Source organism: Arachis hypogaea, unplaced genomic scaffold, assembly GCF_003086295.3.
Source record: "Arachis hypogaea cultivar Tifrunner unplaced genomic scaffold, arahy.Tifrunner.gnm2.J5K5 arahy.Tifrunner.gnm2.scaffold_32, whole genome shotgun sequence".
NCBI classification, from domain to species: Eukaryota; Viridiplantae; Streptophyta; class Magnoliopsida; order Fabales; family Fabaceae; genus Arachis; species Arachis hypogaea.
The window spans coordinates 74,083-87,126 of record NW_027255470.1 but is presented as its reverse complement, the minus strand read 5'-3'; the positions used below and the strand labels follow the sequence as shown (position 1 = coordinate 87,126).

The window sequence follows — 13,044 nt, the reverse complement described above, 5'->3', positions numbered from 1 at the left end:
ACAAAATTGTGTGTGCGAACTTAATAGGTGCGATCATACCAGCACTAATGCACCGGATCCCATCAGAACTCCGCAGTTAAGCGTGCTTGGGAGAGTAGTACTAGGATGGGTGACCTCCTGGGAAGTCCTCGTGTTGCACCTCTTTTTTTTTTTTTTTAACGTCGTGCCGACCTTCATTCTTTAAATGACGCTATCCCGAGTAGGACACCTAAGGGCGAGCCGCAATGGCCTCATCCTCGACAGGCACCTACGGTACCCGCAAGGCTTCGCGGATAGTGTTACGCTCTCTCGCGCCGCATGGTTAACAAAATTGTGTGTGCGAACTATAATAGGTGCGATCATACCAGCACTAATGCACCGGATCCCATCAGAACTCCGCAGTTAAGCGTGCTTGGGCGAGATAGTACTAGGATGGGTGACCTCTGGGAAGTCCTCGTGTTGCACCTTTTTTTTTTTTAACGTCGTGCCGACCTTCATTCTTTAAATGACGCTATCCCGAGTAGGACACCTAAGGGCGAGCCGCAATGGCCTCATCCTCGACAGGCACCTACGGTACCCGCAAGGCTTCGCAGATAGTGTTACGCTCTCTCGCGCCGCATGGTTAACAAAATTGTGTGTGCGAACTATAATAGGTGCGATCATACCAGCACTAATGCACCGGATCCCATCAGAACTCCGCAGTTAAGCGTGCTTGGGCGAGAGTAGTACTAGGATGGGTGACCTCCTGGGAAGTCCTCGTGTTGCACCTCTTTTTTTTTTTTTTTAACGTCGTGCCGACCTTCATTCTTTAAATGACGCTATCCCGAGTAGGACACCTAAGGGCGAGCCGCAATGGCCTCATCCTCGACAGGCACCTACGGTACCCGCAAGGCTTCGCGGATAGTGTTACGCTCTCTCGCGCCGCATGGTTAACAAAATTGTGTGTGCGAACTATAATAGGTGCGATCATACCAGCACTAATGCACCGGATCCCATCAGAACTCCGCAGTTAAGCGTGCTTGGGCGAGAGTACTAGGATGGGTGACCTCCTGGGAAGTCCTCGTGTTGCACCTCTTTTTTTTTTTTTTAACGTCGTGCCGACCTTCATTCTTTAAATGACGCTATCCCGAGTAGGACACCTAAGGGCGAGCCGCAATGGCCTCATCCTCGACAGGCACCTACGGTACCCGCAAGGCTTCGCGGATAGTGTTACGCTCTCTCGCGCCGCATGGTTAACAAAATTGTGTGTGCGAACTATAATAGGTGCGATCATACCAGCACTAATGCACCGGATCCCATCAGAACTCCGCAGTTAAGCGTGCTTGGGCGAGAATAGTACTAGGATGGGTGACCTCTGGGAAGTCCTCGTGTTGCACCACTTTTTTTTTTTTTAACGTCGTGCCGACCTTCATTCTTTAAATGACGCTATCCCGAGTAGGACACCTAAGGGCGAGCCGCAATGGCCTCATCCTCGACAGGCACCTACGGTACCCGCAAGGCTTCGCAGATAGTGTTACGCTCTCTCGCGCCGCATGGTTAACAAAATTGTGTGTGCGAACTATAATAGGTGCGATCATACCAGCACTAATGCACCGGATCCCATCAGAACTCCGCAGTTAAGCGTGCTTGGGCGAGAATAGTACTAGGATGGGTGACCTCCTGGGAAGTCCTCGTTGCACCTCTTTTTTTTTTTTTTTAACGTCGTGCCGACCTTCATTCTTTAAATGACGCTATCCCGAGTAGGACACCTAAGGGCGAGCCGCAATGGCCTCATCCTCGACAGGCACCTACGGTACCCGCAAGGCTTCGCAGATAGTGTTACGCTCTCTCGCGCCGCATGGTTAACAAAATTGTGTGTGCGAACTATAATAGGTGCGATCATACCAGCACTAATGCACCGGATCCCATCAGAACTCCGCAGTTAAGCGTGCTTGGCGAGTAGTACTAGGATGGGTGACCTCCTGGGAAGTCCTCGTGTTGCACCTCTTTTTTTTTTTTTTTTAACGTCGTGCCGACCTTCATTCTTTAAATGACGCTATCCCGAGTAGGACACCTAAGGGCGAGCCGCAATGGCCTCATCCTCGACAGGCACCTACGGTACCCGCAAGGCTTCGCGGATAGTGTTACGCTCTCTCGCGCCGCATGGTTAACAAAATTGTGTGTGCGAACTATAATAGGTGCGATCATACCAGCACTAATGCACCGGATCCCATCAGAACTCCGCAGTTAAGCGTGCTTGGGCGAGAGTAGTACTAGGATGGGTGACCTCCTGGGAAGTCCTCGTGTTGCACCTCTTTTTTTTTTTTTTAACGTCGTGCCGACCTTCATTCTTTAAATGACGCTATCCCGAGTAGGACACCTAAGGGCGAGCCGCAATGGCCTCATCCTCGACAGGCACCTACGGTACCCGCAAGGCTTCGCGGATAGTGTTACGCTCTCTCGCGCCGCATGGTTAACAAAATTGTGTGTGCGAACTATAATAGGTGCGATCATACCAGCACTAATGCACCGGATCCCATCAGAACTCCGCAGTTAACGTGCTTGGGCGAGAATAGTACTAGGATGGGTGACCTCCTGGGAAGTCCTCGTGTTGCACCACTTTTTTTTTTTTTTTTTAACGTCGTGCCGACCTTCATTCTTTAAATGACGCTATCCCGAGTAGGACACCTAAGGGCGAGCCGCAATGGCCTCATCCTCGACAGGCACCTACGGTACCCGCAAGGCTTCGCGGATAGTGTTACGCTCTCTCGCGCCGCATGGTTAACAAAATTGTGTGTGCGAACTATAATAGGTGCGATCATACCAGCACTAATGCACCGGATCCCATCAGAACTCCGCAGTTAAGCGTGCTTGGGCGAGAAGTAGTACTAGGATGGGTGACCTCCTGGGAAGTCCTCGTGTTGCACCACTTTTTTTTTTTTTAACGTCGTGCCGACCTTCATTCTTTAAATGACGCTATCCCGAGTAGGACACCTAAGGGCGAGCCGCAATGGCCTCATCCTCGACAGGCACCTACGGTACCCGCAAGGCTTCGCGGATAGTGTTACGCTCTCTCGCGCCGCATGGTTAACAAAATTGTGTGTGCGAACTATAATAGGTGCGATCATACCAGCACTAATGCACCGGATCCCATCAGAACTCCGCAGTTAAGCGTGCTTGGGCGAGATAGTACTAGGATGGGTGACCTCTGGGAAGTCCTCGTGTTGCACCACTTTTTTTTTTTAACGTCGTGCCGACCTTCATTCTTTAAATGACGCTATCCCGAGTAGGACACCTAAGGGCGAGCCGCAATGGCCTCATCCTCGACAGGCACCTACGGTACCCGCAAGGCTTCGCAGATAGTGTTACGCTCTCTCGCGCCGCATGGTTAACAAAATTGTGTGTGCGAACTATAATAGGTGCGATCATACCAGCACTAATGCACCGGATCCCATCAGAACTCCGCAGTTAAGCGTGCTTGGGCGAGAATAGTACTAGGATGGGTGACCTCCTGGAAGTCCTCGTGTTGCACCACTTTTTTTTTTTTTTTAACGTCGTGCCGACCTTCATTCTTTAAATGACGCTATCCCGAGTAGGACACCTAAGGGCGAGCCGCAATGGCCTCATCCTCGACAGGCACCTACGGTACCCGCAAGGCTTCGCGGATAGTGTTACGCTCTCTCGCGCCGCATGGTTAACAAAATTGTGTGTGCGAACTATAATAGGTGCGATCATACCAGCACTAATGCACCGGATCCCATCAGAACTCCGCAGTTAAGCGTGCTTGGGCGAGAGTAGTACTAGGATGGGTGACCTCCTGGGAAGTCCTCGTGTTGCACCTCTTTTTTTTTTTTTTTTTAACGTCGTGCCGACCTTCATTCTTTAAATGACGCTATCCGAGTAGGACACCTAAGGGCGAGCCGCAATGGCCTCATCCTCGACAGGCACCTACGGTACCCGCAAGGCTTCGCGGATAGTGTTACGCTCTCTCGCGCCGCATGGTTAACAAAATTGTGTGTGCGAACTATAATAGGTGCGATCATACCAGCACTAATGCACCGGATCCCATCAGAACTCCGCAGTTAAGCGTGCTTGGGCGAGAGTAGTACTAGGATGGGTGACCTCCTGGGAAGTCCTCGTGTTGCACCTCTTTTTTTTTTTTTTTAACGTCGTGCCGACCTTCATTCTTTAAATGACGCTATCCCGAGTAGGACACCTAAGGGCGAGCCGCAATGGCCTCATCCTCGACAGGCACCTACGGTACCCGCAAGGCTTCGCGGATAGTGTTACGCTCTCTCGCGCCGCATGGTTAACAAAATTGTGTGTGCGAACTATAATAGGTGCGATCATACCAGCACTAATGCACCGGATCCCATCAGAACTCCGCAGTTAAGCGTGCTTGGGCGAGAGTAGTACTAGGATGGGTGACCTCTGGGAAGTCCTCGTGTTGCACCACTTTTTTTTTTTTTTAACGTCGTGCCGACCTTCATTCTTTAAATGACGCTATCCGAGTAGGACACCTAAGGGCGAGCCGCAATGGCCTCATCCTCGACAGGCACCTACGGTACCCGCAAGGCTTCGCGGATAGTGTTACGCTCTCTCGCGCCGCATGGTTAACAAAATTGTGTGTGCGAACTATAATAGGTGCGATCATACCAGCACTAATGCACCGGATCCCATCAGAACTCCGCAGTTAAGCGTGCTTGGGCGAGAGTACTAGGATGGGTGACCTCCTGGGAAGTCCTCGTGTTGCACCTCTTTTTTTTTTTTTTTAACGTCGTGCCGACCTTCATTCTTTAAATGACGCTATCCCGAGTAGGACACCTAAGGGCGAGCCGCAATGGCCTCATCCTCGACAGGCACCTACGGTACCCGCAAGGCTTCGCGGATAGTGTTACGCTCTCTCGCGCCGCATGGTTAACAAAATTGTGTGTGCGAACTATAATAGGTGCGATCATACCAGCACTAATGCACCGGATCCCATCAGAACTCCGCAGTTAAGCTTGGGCGAGAGTAGTACTAGGATGGGTGACCTCCTGGGAAGTCCTCGTGTTGCACCTCTTTTTTTTTTTTTTTAACGTCGTGCCGACCTTCATTCTTTAAATGACGCTATCCCGAGTAGGACACCTAAGGGCGAGCCGCAATGGCCTCATCCTCGACAGGCACCTACGGTACCCGCAAGGCTTCGCGGATAGTGTTACGCTCTCTCGCGCCGCATGGTTAACAAAATTGTGTGTGCGAACTATAATAGGTGCGATCATACCAGCACTAATGCACCGGATCCCATCAGAACTCCGCAGTTAAGCGTGCTTGGGCGAGAGTAGTACTAGGATGGGTGACCTCCTGGGAAGTCCTCGTGTTGCACCTCTTTTTTTTTTTTTTTTAACGTCGTGCCGACCTTCATTCTTTAAATGACGCTATCCCGAGTAGGACACCTAAGGGCGAGCCGCAATGGCCTCATCCTCGACAGGCACCTACGGTACCCGCAAGGCTTCGCAGATAGTGTTACGCTCTCTCGCGCCGCATGGTTAACAAAATTGTGTGTGCGAACTATAATAGGTGCGATCATACCAGCACTAATGCACCGGATCCCATCAGAACTCCGCAGTTAAGCGTGCTTGGGCGAGAGTAGTACTAGGATGGGTGACCTCCTGGGAAGTCCTCGTGTTGCACCCTTTTTTTTTTTTTTTTAACGTCGTGCCGACCTTCATTCTTTAAATGACGCTATCCCGAGTAGGACACCTAAGGGCGAGCCGCAATGGCCTCATCCTCGACAGGCACCTACGGTACCCGCAAGGCTTCGCAGATAGTGTTACGCTCTCTCGCGCCGCATGGTTAACAAAATTGTGTGTGCGAACTATAATAGGTGCGATCATACCAGCACTAATGCACCGGATCCCATCAGAACTCCGCAGTTAAGCGTGCTTGGGCGAATAGTACTAGGATGGGTGACCTCTGGGAAGTCCTCGTGTTGCACCTCTTTTTTTTTTTTTTTAACGTCGTGCCGACCTTCATTCTTTAAATGACGCTATCCCGAGTAGGACACCTAAGGGCGAGCCGCAATGGCCTCATCCTCGACAGGCACCTACGGTACCCGCAAGGCTTCGCGGATAGTGTTACGCTCTCTCGCGCCGCATGGTTAACAAAATTGTGTGTGCGAACTATAATAGGTGCGATCATACCAGCACTAATGCACCGGATCCCATCAGAACTCCGCAGTTAGCGTGCTTGGGCGAGAAGTAGTACTAGGATGGGTGACCTCCTGGGAAGTCCTCGTGTTGCACCTCTTTTTTTTTTTTTTAACGTCGTGCCGACCTTCATTCTTTAAATGACGCTATCCCGAGTAGGCTAAGGGCGAGCCGCAATGGCCTCATCCTCGACAGGCACCTACGGTACCCGCAAGGCTTCGCAGATAGTGTTACGCTCTCTCGCGCCGCATGGTTAACAAAATTGTGTGTGCGAACTATAATAGGTGCGATCATACCAGCACTAATGCACCGGATCCCATCAGAACTCCGCAGTTAAGCGTGCTTGGGCGAGAGTAGTACTAGGATGGGTGACCTGGGAAGTCCTCGTGTTGCACCTCTTTTTTTTTTTTTTTAACGTCGTGCCGACCTTCATTCTTTAAATGACGCTATCCCGAGTAGGACACCTAAGGGCGAGCCGCAATGGCCTCATCCTCGACAGGACCTACGGTACCCGCCCGCAGGCTTCGCGGATAGTGTTACGCTCTCTCGCGCCGCATGGTTAACAAAATTGTGTGTGCGAACTATAATAGGTGCGATCATACCAGCACTAATGCACCGGATCCCATCAGAACTCCGCAGTTAAGCGTGCTTGGGCGAGATAGTACTAGGATGGGTGACCTCCTGGGAAGTCCTCGTGTTGCACCTTTTTTTTTTTTTTTAACGTCGTGCCGACCTTCATTCTTTAAATGACGCTATCCCGAGTAGGACACCTAAGGGCGAGCCGCAATGGCCTCATCCTCGACAGGCACCTACGGTACCCGCAAGGCTTCGCGGATAGTGTTACGCTCTCTCGCGCCGCATGGTTAACAAAATTGTGTGTGCGAACTATAATAGGTGCGATCATACCAGCACTAATGCACCGGATCCCATCAGAACTCCGCAGTTAAGCGTGCTTGGGCGAGAGTAGTACTAGGATGGGTGACCTCCTGGGAAGTCCTCGTGTTGCACCTCTTTTTTTTTTTTTTTTTAACGTCGTGCCGACCTTCATTCTTTAAATGACGCTATCCGAGTAGGACACCTAAGGGCGAGCCGCAATGGCCTCATCCTCGACAGGCACCTACGGTACCCGCAAGGCTTCGCAGATAGTGTTACGCTCTCTCGCGCCGCATGGTTAACAAAATTGTGTGTGCGAACTATAATAGGTGCGATCATACCAGCACTAATGCACCGGATCCCATCAGAACTCCGCAGTTAAGCGTGCTTGGGCGAGAGTAGTACTAGGATGGGTGACCTCCTGGGAAGTCCTCGTGTTGCACCTCTTTTTTTTTTTTTTTTAACGTCGTGCCGACCTTCATTCTTTAAATGACGCTATCCCGAGTAGGACACCTAAGGCGAGCCGCAATGGCCTCATCCTCGACAGGCACCTACGGTACCCGCAAGGCTTCGCGGATAGTGTTACGCTCTCTCGCGCCGCATGGTTAACAAAATTGTGTGTGCGAACTATAATAGGTGCGATCATACCAGCACTAATGCACCGGATCCCATCAGAACTCCGCAGTTAAGCGTGCTTGGGCGAGAGTAGTACTAGGATGGGTGACCTCCTGGGAAGTCCTCGTGTTGCACCTTTTTTTTTTTTTTAACGTCGTGCCGACCTTCATTCTTTAAATGACGCTATCCCGAGTAGGACACCTAAGGGCGAGCCGCAATGGCCTCATCCTCGACAGGCACCTACGGTACCCGCAAGGCTTCGCGGATAGTGTTACGCTCTCTCGCGCCGCATGGTTAACAAAATTGTGTGTGCGAACTATAATAGGTGCGATCATACCAGCACTAATGCACCGGATCCCATCAGAACTCCGCAGTTAAGCGTGCTTGGGCGAGAGTAGTACTAGGATGGGTGACCTCCTGGGAAGTCCTCGTGTTGCACCTCTTTTTTTTTTTTTTTAACGTCGTGCCGACCTTCATTCTTTAAATGACGCTATCCCGAGTAGGACACCTAAGGGCGAGCCGCAATGGCCTCATCCTCGACAGGCACCTACGGTACCCGCAAGGCTTCGCGGATAGTGTTACGCTCTCTCGCGCCGCATGGTTAACAAAATTGTGTGTGCGAACTATAATAGGTGCGATCATACCAGCACTAATGCACCGGATCCCATCAGAACTCCGCAGTTAAGCGTGCTTGGGCGAGAGTAGTACTAGGATGGGTGACCTCCTGGGAAGTCCTCGTGTTGCACCTCTTTTTTTTTTTTTTAACGTCGTGCCGACCTTCATTCTTTAAATGACGCTATCCCGAGTAGGACACCTAAGGGCGAGCCGCAATGGCCTCATCCTCGACAGGCACCTACGGTACCCGCAAGGCTTCGCGGATAGTGTTACGCTCTCTCGCGCCGCATGGTTAACAAAATTGTGTGTGCGAACTATAATAGGTGCGATCATACCAGCACTAATGCACCGGATCCCATCAGAACTCCGCAGTTAAGCGTGCTTGGGCGAGAGTAGTACTAGGATGGGTGACCTCCTGGGAAGTCCTCGTGTTGCACCTCTTTTTTTTTTTTTTAACGTCGTGCCGACCTTCATTCTTTAAATGACGCTATCCCGAGTAGGACACCTAAGGGCGAGCCGCAATGGCCTCATCCTCGACAGGCACCTACGGTACCCGCAAGGCTTCGCGGATAGTGTTACGCTCTCTCGCGCCGCATGGTTAACAAAATTGTGTGTGCGAACTATAATAGGTGCGATCATACCAGCACTAATGCACCGGATCCCATCAGAACTCCGCAGTTAAGCGTGCTTGGGCGAGAGTAGTACTAGGATGGGTGACCTCCTGGGAAGTCCTCGTGTTGCACCTCTTTTTTTTTTTTTTAACGTCGTGCCGACCTTCATTCTTTAAATGACGCTATCCCGAGTAGGACACCTAAGGGCGAGCCGCAATGGCCTCATCCTCGACAGGCACCTACGGTACCCGCAAGGCTTCGCGGATAGTGTTACGCTCTCTCGCGCCGCATGGTTAACAAAATTGTGTGTGCGAACTATAATAGGTGCGATCATACCAGCACTAATGCACCGGATCCCATCAGAACTCCGCAGTTAAGCGTGCTTGGGCGAGAGTAGTACTAGGATGGGTGACCTCCTGGGAAGTCCTCGTGTTGCACCTCTTTTTTTTTTTTTTAACGTCGTGCCGACCTTCATTCTTTAAATGACGCTATCCCGAGTAGGACACCTAAGGGCGAGCCGCAATGGCCTCATCCTCGACAGGCACCTACGGTACCCGCAAGGCTTCGCGGATAGTGTTACGCTCTCTCGCGCCGCATGGTTAACAAAATTGTGTGTGCGAACTATAATAGGTGCGATCATACCAGCACTAATGCACCGGATCCCATCAGAACTCCGCAGTTAAGCGTGCTTGGGCGAGAGTAGTACTAGGATGGGTGACCTCCTGGGAAGTCCTCGTGTTGCACCTTTTTTTTTTTTTTAACGTCGTGCCGACCTTCATTCTTTAAATGACGCTATCCCGAGTAGGACACCTAAGGGCGAGCCGCAATGGCCTCATCCTCGACAGGCACCTACGGTACCCGCAAGGCTTCGCGGATAGTGTTACGCTCTCTCGCGCCGCATGGTTAACAAAATTGTGTGTGCGAACTATAATAGGTGCGATCATACCAGCACTAATGCACCGGATCCCATCAGAACTCCGCAGTTAAGCGTGCTTGGGCGAGAGTAGTACTAGGATGGGTGACCTCCTGGGAAGTCCTCGTGTTGCACCTCTTTTTTTTTTTTTTAACGTCGTGCCGACCTTCATTCTTTAAATGACGCTATCCCGAGTAGGACACCTAAGGGCGAGCCGCAATGGCCTCATCCTCGACAGGCACCTACGGTACCCGCAAGGCTTCGCGGATAGTGTTACGCTCTCTCGCGCCGCATGGTTAACAAAATTGTGTGTGCGAACTATAATAGGTGCGATCATACCAGCACTAATGCACCGGATCCCATCAGAACTCCGCAGTTAAGCGTGCTTGGGCGAGAGTAGTACTAGGATGGGTGACCTCCTGGGAAGTCCTCGTGTTGCACCTCTTTTTTTTTTTTTTTAACGTCGTGCCGACCTTCATTCTTTAAATGACGCTATCCCGAGTAGGACACCTAAGGGCGAGCCGCAATGGCCTCATCCTCGACAGGCACCTACGGTACCCGCAAGGCTTCGCGGATAGTGTTACGCTCTCTCGCGCCGCATGGTTAACAAAATTGTGTGTGCGAACTATAATAGGTGCGATCATACCAGCACTAATGCACCGGATCCCATCAGAACTCCGCAGTTAAGCGTGCTTGGGCGAGAGTAGTACTAGGATGGGTGACCTCCTGGGAAGTCCTCGTGTTGCACCTCTTTTTTTTTTTTTTTAACGTCGTGCCGACCTTCATTCTTTAAATGACGCTATCCCGAGTAGGACACCTAAGGGCGAGCCGCAATGGCCTCATCCTCGACAGGCACCTACGGTACCCGCAAGGCTTCGCGGATAGTGTTACGCTCTCTCGCGCCGCATGGTTAACAAAATTGTGTGTGCGAACTATAATAGGTGCGATCATACCAGCACTAATGCACCGGATCCCATCAGAACTCCGCAGTTAAGCGTGCTTGGGCGAGAGTAGTACTAGGATGGGTGACCTCCTGGGAAGTCCTCGTGTTGCACCTCTTTTTTTTTTTTTTTAACGTCGTGCCGACCTTCATTCTTTAAATGACGCTATCCCGAGTAGGACACCTAAGGGCGAGCCGCAATGGCCTCATCCTCGACAGGCACCTACGGTACCCGCAAGGCTTCGCAGATAGTGTTACGCTCTCTCGCGCCGCATGGTTAACAAAATTGTGTGTGCGAACTATAATAGGTGCGATCATACCAGCACTAATGCACCGGATCCCATCAGAACTCCGCAGTTAAGCGTGCTTGGGCGAGATAGTACTAGGATGGGTGACCTCCTGGGAAGTCCTCGTGTTGCACCTCTTTTTTTTTTTTTTAACGTCGTGCCGACCTTCATTCTTTAAATGACGCTATCCCGAGTAGGACACCTAAGGGCGAGCCGCAATGGCCTCATCCTCGACAGGCACCTACGGTACCCGCAAGGCTTCGCGGATAGTGTTACGCTCTCTCGCGCCGCATGGTTAACAAAATTGTGTGTGCGAACTATAATAGGTGCGATCATACCAGCACTAATGCACCGGATCCCATCAGAACTCCGCAGTTAAGCGTGCTTGGGCGAGAGTAGTACTAGGATGGGTGACCTCCTGGGAAGTCCTCGTGTTGCACCTTTTTTTTTTTTTTTAACGTCGTGCCGACCTTCATTCTTTAAATGACGCTATCCCGAGTAGGACACCTAAGGGCGAGCCGCAATGGCCTCATCCTCGACAGGCACCTACGGTACCCGCAAGGCTTCGCGGATAGTGTTACGCTCTCTCGCGCCGCATGGTTAACAAAATTGTGTGTGCGAACTATAATAGGTGCGATCATACCAGCACTAATGCACCGGATCCCATCAGAACTCCGCAGTTAAGCGTGCTTGGGCGAGAGTAGTACTAGGATGGGTGACCTCCTGGGAAGTCCTCGTGTTGCACCTCTTTTTTTTTTTTTTTAACGTCGTGCCGACCTTCATTCTTTAAATGACGCTATCCCGAGTAGGACACCTAAGGGCGAGCCGCAATGGCCTCATCCTCGACAGGCACCTACGGTACCCGCAAGGCTTCGCGGATAGTGTTACGCTCTCTCGCGCCGCATGGTTAACAAAATTGTGTGTGCGAACTATAATAGGTGCGATCATACCAGCACTAATGCACCGGATCCCATCAGAACTCCGCAGTTAAGCGTGCTTGGGCGAGAATAGTACTAGGATGGGTGACCTCCTGGGAAGTCCTCGTGTTGCACCTCTTTTTTTTTTTTTTTTAACGTCGTGCCGACCTTCATTCTTTAAATGACGCTATCCCGAGTAGGACACCTAAGGGCGAGCCGCAATGGCCTCATCCTCGACAGGCACCTACGGTACCCGCAAGGCTTCGCAGATAGTGTTACGCTCTCTCGCGCCGCATGGTTAACAAAATTGTGTGTGCGAACTATAATAGGTGCGATCATACCAGCACTAATGCACCGGATCCCATCAGAACTCCGCAGTTAAGCGTGCTTGGGCGAGAGTAGTACTAGGATGGGTGACCTCCTGGGAAGTCCTCGTGTTGCACCTCTTTTTTTTTTTTTTAACGTCGTGCCGACCTTCATTCTTTAAATGACGCTATCCCGAGTAGGACACCTAAGGGCGAGCCGCAATGGCCTCATCCTCGACAGGCACCTACGGTACCCGCAAGGCTTCGCGGATAGTGTTACGCTCTCTCGCGCCGCATGGTTAACAAAATTGTGTGTGCGAACTATAATAGGTGCGATCATACCAGCACTAATGCACCGGATCCCATCAGAACTCCGCAGTTAAGCGTGCTTGGGCGAGAGTAGTACTAGGATGGGTGACCTCCTGGGAAGTCCTCGTGTTGCACCTCTTTTTTTTTTTTTTTTAACGTCGTGCCGACCTTCATTCTTTAAATGACGCTATCCCGAGTAGGACACCTAAGGGCGAGCCGCAATGGCCTCATCCTCGACAGGCACCTACGGTACCCGCAAGGCTTCGCGGATAGTGTTACGCTCTCTCGCGCCGCATGGTTAACAAAATTGTGTGTGCGAACTATAATAGGTGCGATCATACCAGCACTAATGCACCGGATCCCATCAGAACTCCGCAGTTAAGCGTGCTTGGGCGAGAATAGTACTAGGATGGGTGACCTCCTGGGAAGTCCTCGTGTTGCACCTCTTTTTTTTTTTTTTTTAACGTCGTGCCGACCTTCATTCTTTAAATGACGCTATCCCGAGTAGGACAC

The 13,044-nt window shown here is 51.3% G+C and overlaps 43 non-coding genes across 43 annotated transcripts; all 43 read left to right on the top strand.

The window, feature by feature from the left end:
* The first annotated feature begins 25 nt into the window (after positions 1 to 25).
* Positions 26 to 142, top strand: LOC114926505 (5S ribosomal RNA). Its single transcript, XR_003816949.1, has one exon. It is a non-coding gene; the product is annotated as a 5S ribosomal RNA (ribosomal RNA).
* Positions 143 to 330: 188 nt separating this feature from the next.
* Positions 331 to 447, top strand: LOC114926498 (5S ribosomal RNA). Its single transcript, XR_003816942.1, has one exon. It is a non-coding gene; the product is annotated as a 5S ribosomal RNA (ribosomal RNA).
* Positions 448 to 630: 183 nt separating this feature from the next.
* On the top strand, positions 631 to 749 carry LOC114926657 (5S ribosomal RNA). Its single transcript, XR_003817069.1, has one exon. It is a non-coding gene; the product is annotated as a 5S ribosomal RNA (ribosomal RNA).
* A 188-nt stretch (positions 750 to 937) lies between these two features.
* Positions 938 to 1,053, top strand: LOC114926417 (5S ribosomal RNA). The gene has a single exon (XR_003816861.1). It is a non-coding gene; the product is annotated as a 5S ribosomal RNA (ribosomal RNA).
* A 187-nt stretch (positions 1,054 to 1,240) lies between these two features.
* LOC114926485 (5S ribosomal RNA) lies at positions 1,241 to 1,358 on the top strand. The gene has a single exon (XR_003816929.1). It is a non-coding gene; the product is annotated as a 5S ribosomal RNA (ribosomal RNA).
* Positions 1,359 to 1,544: 186 nt separating this feature from the next.
* LOC114926489 (5S ribosomal RNA) lies at positions 1,545 to 1,661 on the top strand. Its single transcript, XR_003816933.1, has one exon. It is a non-coding gene; the product is annotated as a 5S ribosomal RNA (ribosomal RNA).
* Positions 1,662 to 1,849: 188 nt separating this feature from the next.
* Positions 1,850 to 1,965, top strand: LOC114926534 (5S ribosomal RNA). Its single transcript, XR_003816978.1, has one exon. It is a non-coding gene; the product is annotated as a 5S ribosomal RNA (ribosomal RNA).
* Positions 1,966 to 2,154: 189 nt separating this feature from the next.
* LOC114926656 (5S ribosomal RNA) lies at positions 2,155 to 2,273 on the top strand. Its single transcript, XR_003817068.1, has one exon. It is a non-coding gene; the product is annotated as a 5S ribosomal RNA (ribosomal RNA).
* A 187-nt stretch (positions 2,274 to 2,460) lies between these two features.
* On the top strand, positions 2,461 to 2,578 carry LOC114926497 (5S ribosomal RNA). The gene has a single exon (XR_003816941.1). It is a non-coding gene; the product is annotated as a 5S ribosomal RNA (ribosomal RNA).
* Positions 2,579 to 2,768: 190 nt separating this feature from the next.
* LOC114926481 (5S ribosomal RNA) lies at positions 2,769 to 2,888 on the top strand. The gene has a single exon (XR_003816925.1). It is a non-coding gene; the product is annotated as a 5S ribosomal RNA (ribosomal RNA).
* Positions 2,889 to 3,074: 186 nt separating this feature from the next.
* On the top strand, positions 3,075 to 3,191 carry LOC114926521 (5S ribosomal RNA). The gene has a single exon (XR_003816965.1). It is a non-coding gene; the product is annotated as a 5S ribosomal RNA (ribosomal RNA).
* A 184-nt stretch (positions 3,192 to 3,375) lies between these two features.
* Positions 3,376 to 3,493, top strand: LOC114926482 (5S ribosomal RNA). The gene has a single exon (XR_003816926.1). It is a non-coding gene; the product is annotated as a 5S ribosomal RNA (ribosomal RNA).
* Positions 3,494 to 3,681: 188 nt separating this feature from the next.
* On the top strand, positions 3,682 to 3,800 carry LOC114926655 (5S ribosomal RNA). The gene has a single exon (XR_003817067.1). It is a non-coding gene; the product is annotated as a 5S ribosomal RNA (ribosomal RNA).
* Positions 3,801 to 3,989: 189 nt separating this feature from the next.
* LOC114926654 (5S ribosomal RNA) lies at positions 3,990 to 4,108 on the top strand. Its single transcript, XR_003817066.1, has one exon. It is a non-coding gene; the product is annotated as a 5S ribosomal RNA (ribosomal RNA).
* A 188-nt stretch (positions 4,109 to 4,296) lies between these two features.
* LOC114926447 (5S ribosomal RNA) lies at positions 4,297 to 4,414 on the top strand. The gene has a single exon (XR_003816891.1). It is a non-coding gene; the product is annotated as a 5S ribosomal RNA (ribosomal RNA).
* Positions 4,415 to 4,600: 186 nt separating this feature from the next.
* Positions 4,601 to 4,716, top strand: LOC114926416 (5S ribosomal RNA). The gene has a single exon (XR_003816860.1). It is a non-coding gene; the product is annotated as a 5S ribosomal RNA (ribosomal RNA).
* A 188-nt stretch (positions 4,717 to 4,904) lies between these two features.
* LOC114926535 (5S ribosomal RNA) lies at positions 4,905 to 5,019 on the top strand. Its single transcript, XR_003816979.1, has one exon. It is a non-coding gene; the product is annotated as a 5S ribosomal RNA (ribosomal RNA).
* A 188-nt stretch (positions 5,020 to 5,207) lies between these two features.
* On the top strand, positions 5,208 to 5,326 carry LOC114926653 (5S ribosomal RNA). The gene has a single exon (XR_003817065.1). It is a non-coding gene; the product is annotated as a 5S ribosomal RNA (ribosomal RNA).
* Positions 5,327 to 5,515: 189 nt separating this feature from the next.
* Positions 5,516 to 5,634, top strand: LOC114926256 (5S ribosomal RNA). Its single transcript, XR_003816699.1, has one exon. It is a non-coding gene; the product is annotated as a 5S ribosomal RNA (ribosomal RNA).
* A 188-nt stretch (positions 5,635 to 5,822) lies between these two features.
* On the top strand, positions 5,823 to 5,938 carry LOC114926539 (5S ribosomal RNA). Its single transcript, XR_003816983.1, has one exon. It is a non-coding gene; the product is annotated as a 5S ribosomal RNA (ribosomal RNA).
* A 188-nt stretch (positions 5,939 to 6,126) lies between these two features.
* LOC114926538 (5S ribosomal RNA) lies at positions 6,127 to 6,245 on the top strand. Its single transcript, XR_003816982.1, has one exon. It is a non-coding gene; the product is annotated as a 5S ribosomal RNA (ribosomal RNA).
* A 183-nt stretch (positions 6,246 to 6,428) lies between these two features.
* Positions 6,429 to 6,544, top strand: LOC114926459 (5S ribosomal RNA). The gene has a single exon (XR_003816903.1). It is a non-coding gene; the product is annotated as a 5S ribosomal RNA (ribosomal RNA).
* A 190-nt stretch (positions 6,545 to 6,734) lies between these two features.
* On the top strand, positions 6,735 to 6,852 carry LOC114926275 (5S ribosomal RNA). The gene has a single exon (XR_003816718.1). It is a non-coding gene; the product is annotated as a 5S ribosomal RNA (ribosomal RNA).
* Positions 6,853 to 7,038: 186 nt separating this feature from the next.
* On the top strand, positions 7,039 to 7,157 carry LOC114926651 (5S ribosomal RNA). The gene has a single exon (XR_003817063.1). It is a non-coding gene; the product is annotated as a 5S ribosomal RNA (ribosomal RNA).
* A 189-nt stretch (positions 7,158 to 7,346) lies between these two features.
* Positions 7,347 to 7,465, top strand: LOC114926650 (5S ribosomal RNA). Its single transcript, XR_003817062.1, has one exon. It is a non-coding gene; the product is annotated as a 5S ribosomal RNA (ribosomal RNA).
* Positions 7,466 to 7,653: 188 nt separating this feature from the next.
* LOC114927058 (5S ribosomal RNA) lies at positions 7,654 to 7,772 on the top strand. The gene has a single exon (XR_003817483.1). It is a non-coding gene; the product is annotated as a 5S ribosomal RNA (ribosomal RNA).
* Positions 7,773 to 7,957: 185 nt separating this feature from the next.
* LOC114926649 (5S ribosomal RNA) lies at positions 7,958 to 8,076 on the top strand. The gene has a single exon (XR_003817061.1). It is a non-coding gene; the product is annotated as a 5S ribosomal RNA (ribosomal RNA).
* Positions 8,077 to 8,264: 188 nt separating this feature from the next.
* LOC114926648 (5S ribosomal RNA) lies at positions 8,265 to 8,383 on the top strand. Its single transcript, XR_003817060.1, has one exon. It is a non-coding gene; the product is annotated as a 5S ribosomal RNA (ribosomal RNA).
* Positions 8,384 to 8,570: 187 nt separating this feature from the next.
* Positions 8,571 to 8,689, top strand: LOC114926647 (5S ribosomal RNA). The gene has a single exon (XR_003817059.1). It is a non-coding gene; the product is annotated as a 5S ribosomal RNA (ribosomal RNA).
* Positions 8,690 to 8,876: 187 nt separating this feature from the next.
* LOC114926646 (5S ribosomal RNA) lies at positions 8,877 to 8,995 on the top strand. Its single transcript, XR_003817058.1, has one exon. It is a non-coding gene; the product is annotated as a 5S ribosomal RNA (ribosomal RNA).
* A 187-nt stretch (positions 8,996 to 9,182) lies between these two features.
* Positions 9,183 to 9,301, top strand: LOC114926645 (5S ribosomal RNA). Its single transcript, XR_003817057.1, has one exon. It is a non-coding gene; the product is annotated as a 5S ribosomal RNA (ribosomal RNA).
* A 187-nt stretch (positions 9,302 to 9,488) lies between these two features.
* LOC114927057 (5S ribosomal RNA) lies at positions 9,489 to 9,607 on the top strand. Its single transcript, XR_003817482.1, has one exon. It is a non-coding gene; the product is annotated as a 5S ribosomal RNA (ribosomal RNA).
* A 185-nt stretch (positions 9,608 to 9,792) lies between these two features.
* On the top strand, positions 9,793 to 9,911 carry LOC114926644 (5S ribosomal RNA). The gene has a single exon (XR_003817056.1). It is a non-coding gene; the product is annotated as a 5S ribosomal RNA (ribosomal RNA).
* A 187-nt stretch (positions 9,912 to 10,098) lies between these two features.
* On the top strand, positions 10,099 to 10,217 carry LOC114926643 (5S ribosomal RNA). Its single transcript, XR_003817055.1, has one exon. It is a non-coding gene; the product is annotated as a 5S ribosomal RNA (ribosomal RNA).
* A 188-nt stretch (positions 10,218 to 10,405) lies between these two features.
* Positions 10,406 to 10,524, top strand: LOC114926642 (5S ribosomal RNA). The gene has a single exon (XR_003817054.1). It is a non-coding gene; the product is annotated as a 5S ribosomal RNA (ribosomal RNA).
* A 188-nt stretch (positions 10,525 to 10,712) lies between these two features.
* On the top strand, positions 10,713 to 10,831 carry LOC114926640 (5S ribosomal RNA). Its single transcript, XR_003817052.1, has one exon. It is a non-coding gene; the product is annotated as a 5S ribosomal RNA (ribosomal RNA).
* A 188-nt stretch (positions 10,832 to 11,019) lies between these two features.
* Positions 11,020 to 11,137, top strand: LOC114926267 (5S ribosomal RNA). The gene has a single exon (XR_003816710.1). It is a non-coding gene; the product is annotated as a 5S ribosomal RNA (ribosomal RNA).
* A 187-nt stretch (positions 11,138 to 11,324) lies between these two features.
* LOC114927056 (5S ribosomal RNA) lies at positions 11,325 to 11,443 on the top strand. Its single transcript, XR_003817481.1, has one exon. It is a non-coding gene; the product is annotated as a 5S ribosomal RNA (ribosomal RNA).
* A 186-nt stretch (positions 11,444 to 11,629) lies between these two features.
* Positions 11,630 to 11,748, top strand: LOC114926639 (5S ribosomal RNA). Its single transcript, XR_003817051.1, has one exon. It is a non-coding gene; the product is annotated as a 5S ribosomal RNA (ribosomal RNA).
* A 188-nt stretch (positions 11,749 to 11,936) lies between these two features.
* LOC114926243 (5S ribosomal RNA) lies at positions 11,937 to 12,055 on the top strand. The gene has a single exon (XR_003816686.1). It is a non-coding gene; the product is annotated as a 5S ribosomal RNA (ribosomal RNA).
* Positions 12,056 to 12,244: 189 nt separating this feature from the next.
* On the top strand, positions 12,245 to 12,363 carry LOC114926638 (5S ribosomal RNA). The gene has a single exon (XR_003817050.1). It is a non-coding gene; the product is annotated as a 5S ribosomal RNA (ribosomal RNA).
* A 187-nt stretch (positions 12,364 to 12,550) lies between these two features.
* LOC114926637 (5S ribosomal RNA) lies at positions 12,551 to 12,669 on the top strand. Its single transcript, XR_003817049.1, has one exon. It is a non-coding gene; the product is annotated as a 5S ribosomal RNA (ribosomal RNA).
* A 189-nt stretch (positions 12,670 to 12,858) lies between these two features.
* On the top strand, positions 12,859 to 12,977 carry LOC114926242 (5S ribosomal RNA). Its single transcript, XR_003816685.1, has one exon. It is a non-coding gene; the product is annotated as a 5S ribosomal RNA (ribosomal RNA).
* The last annotated feature ends 67 nt before the right edge of the window (positions 12,978 to 13,044 follow it).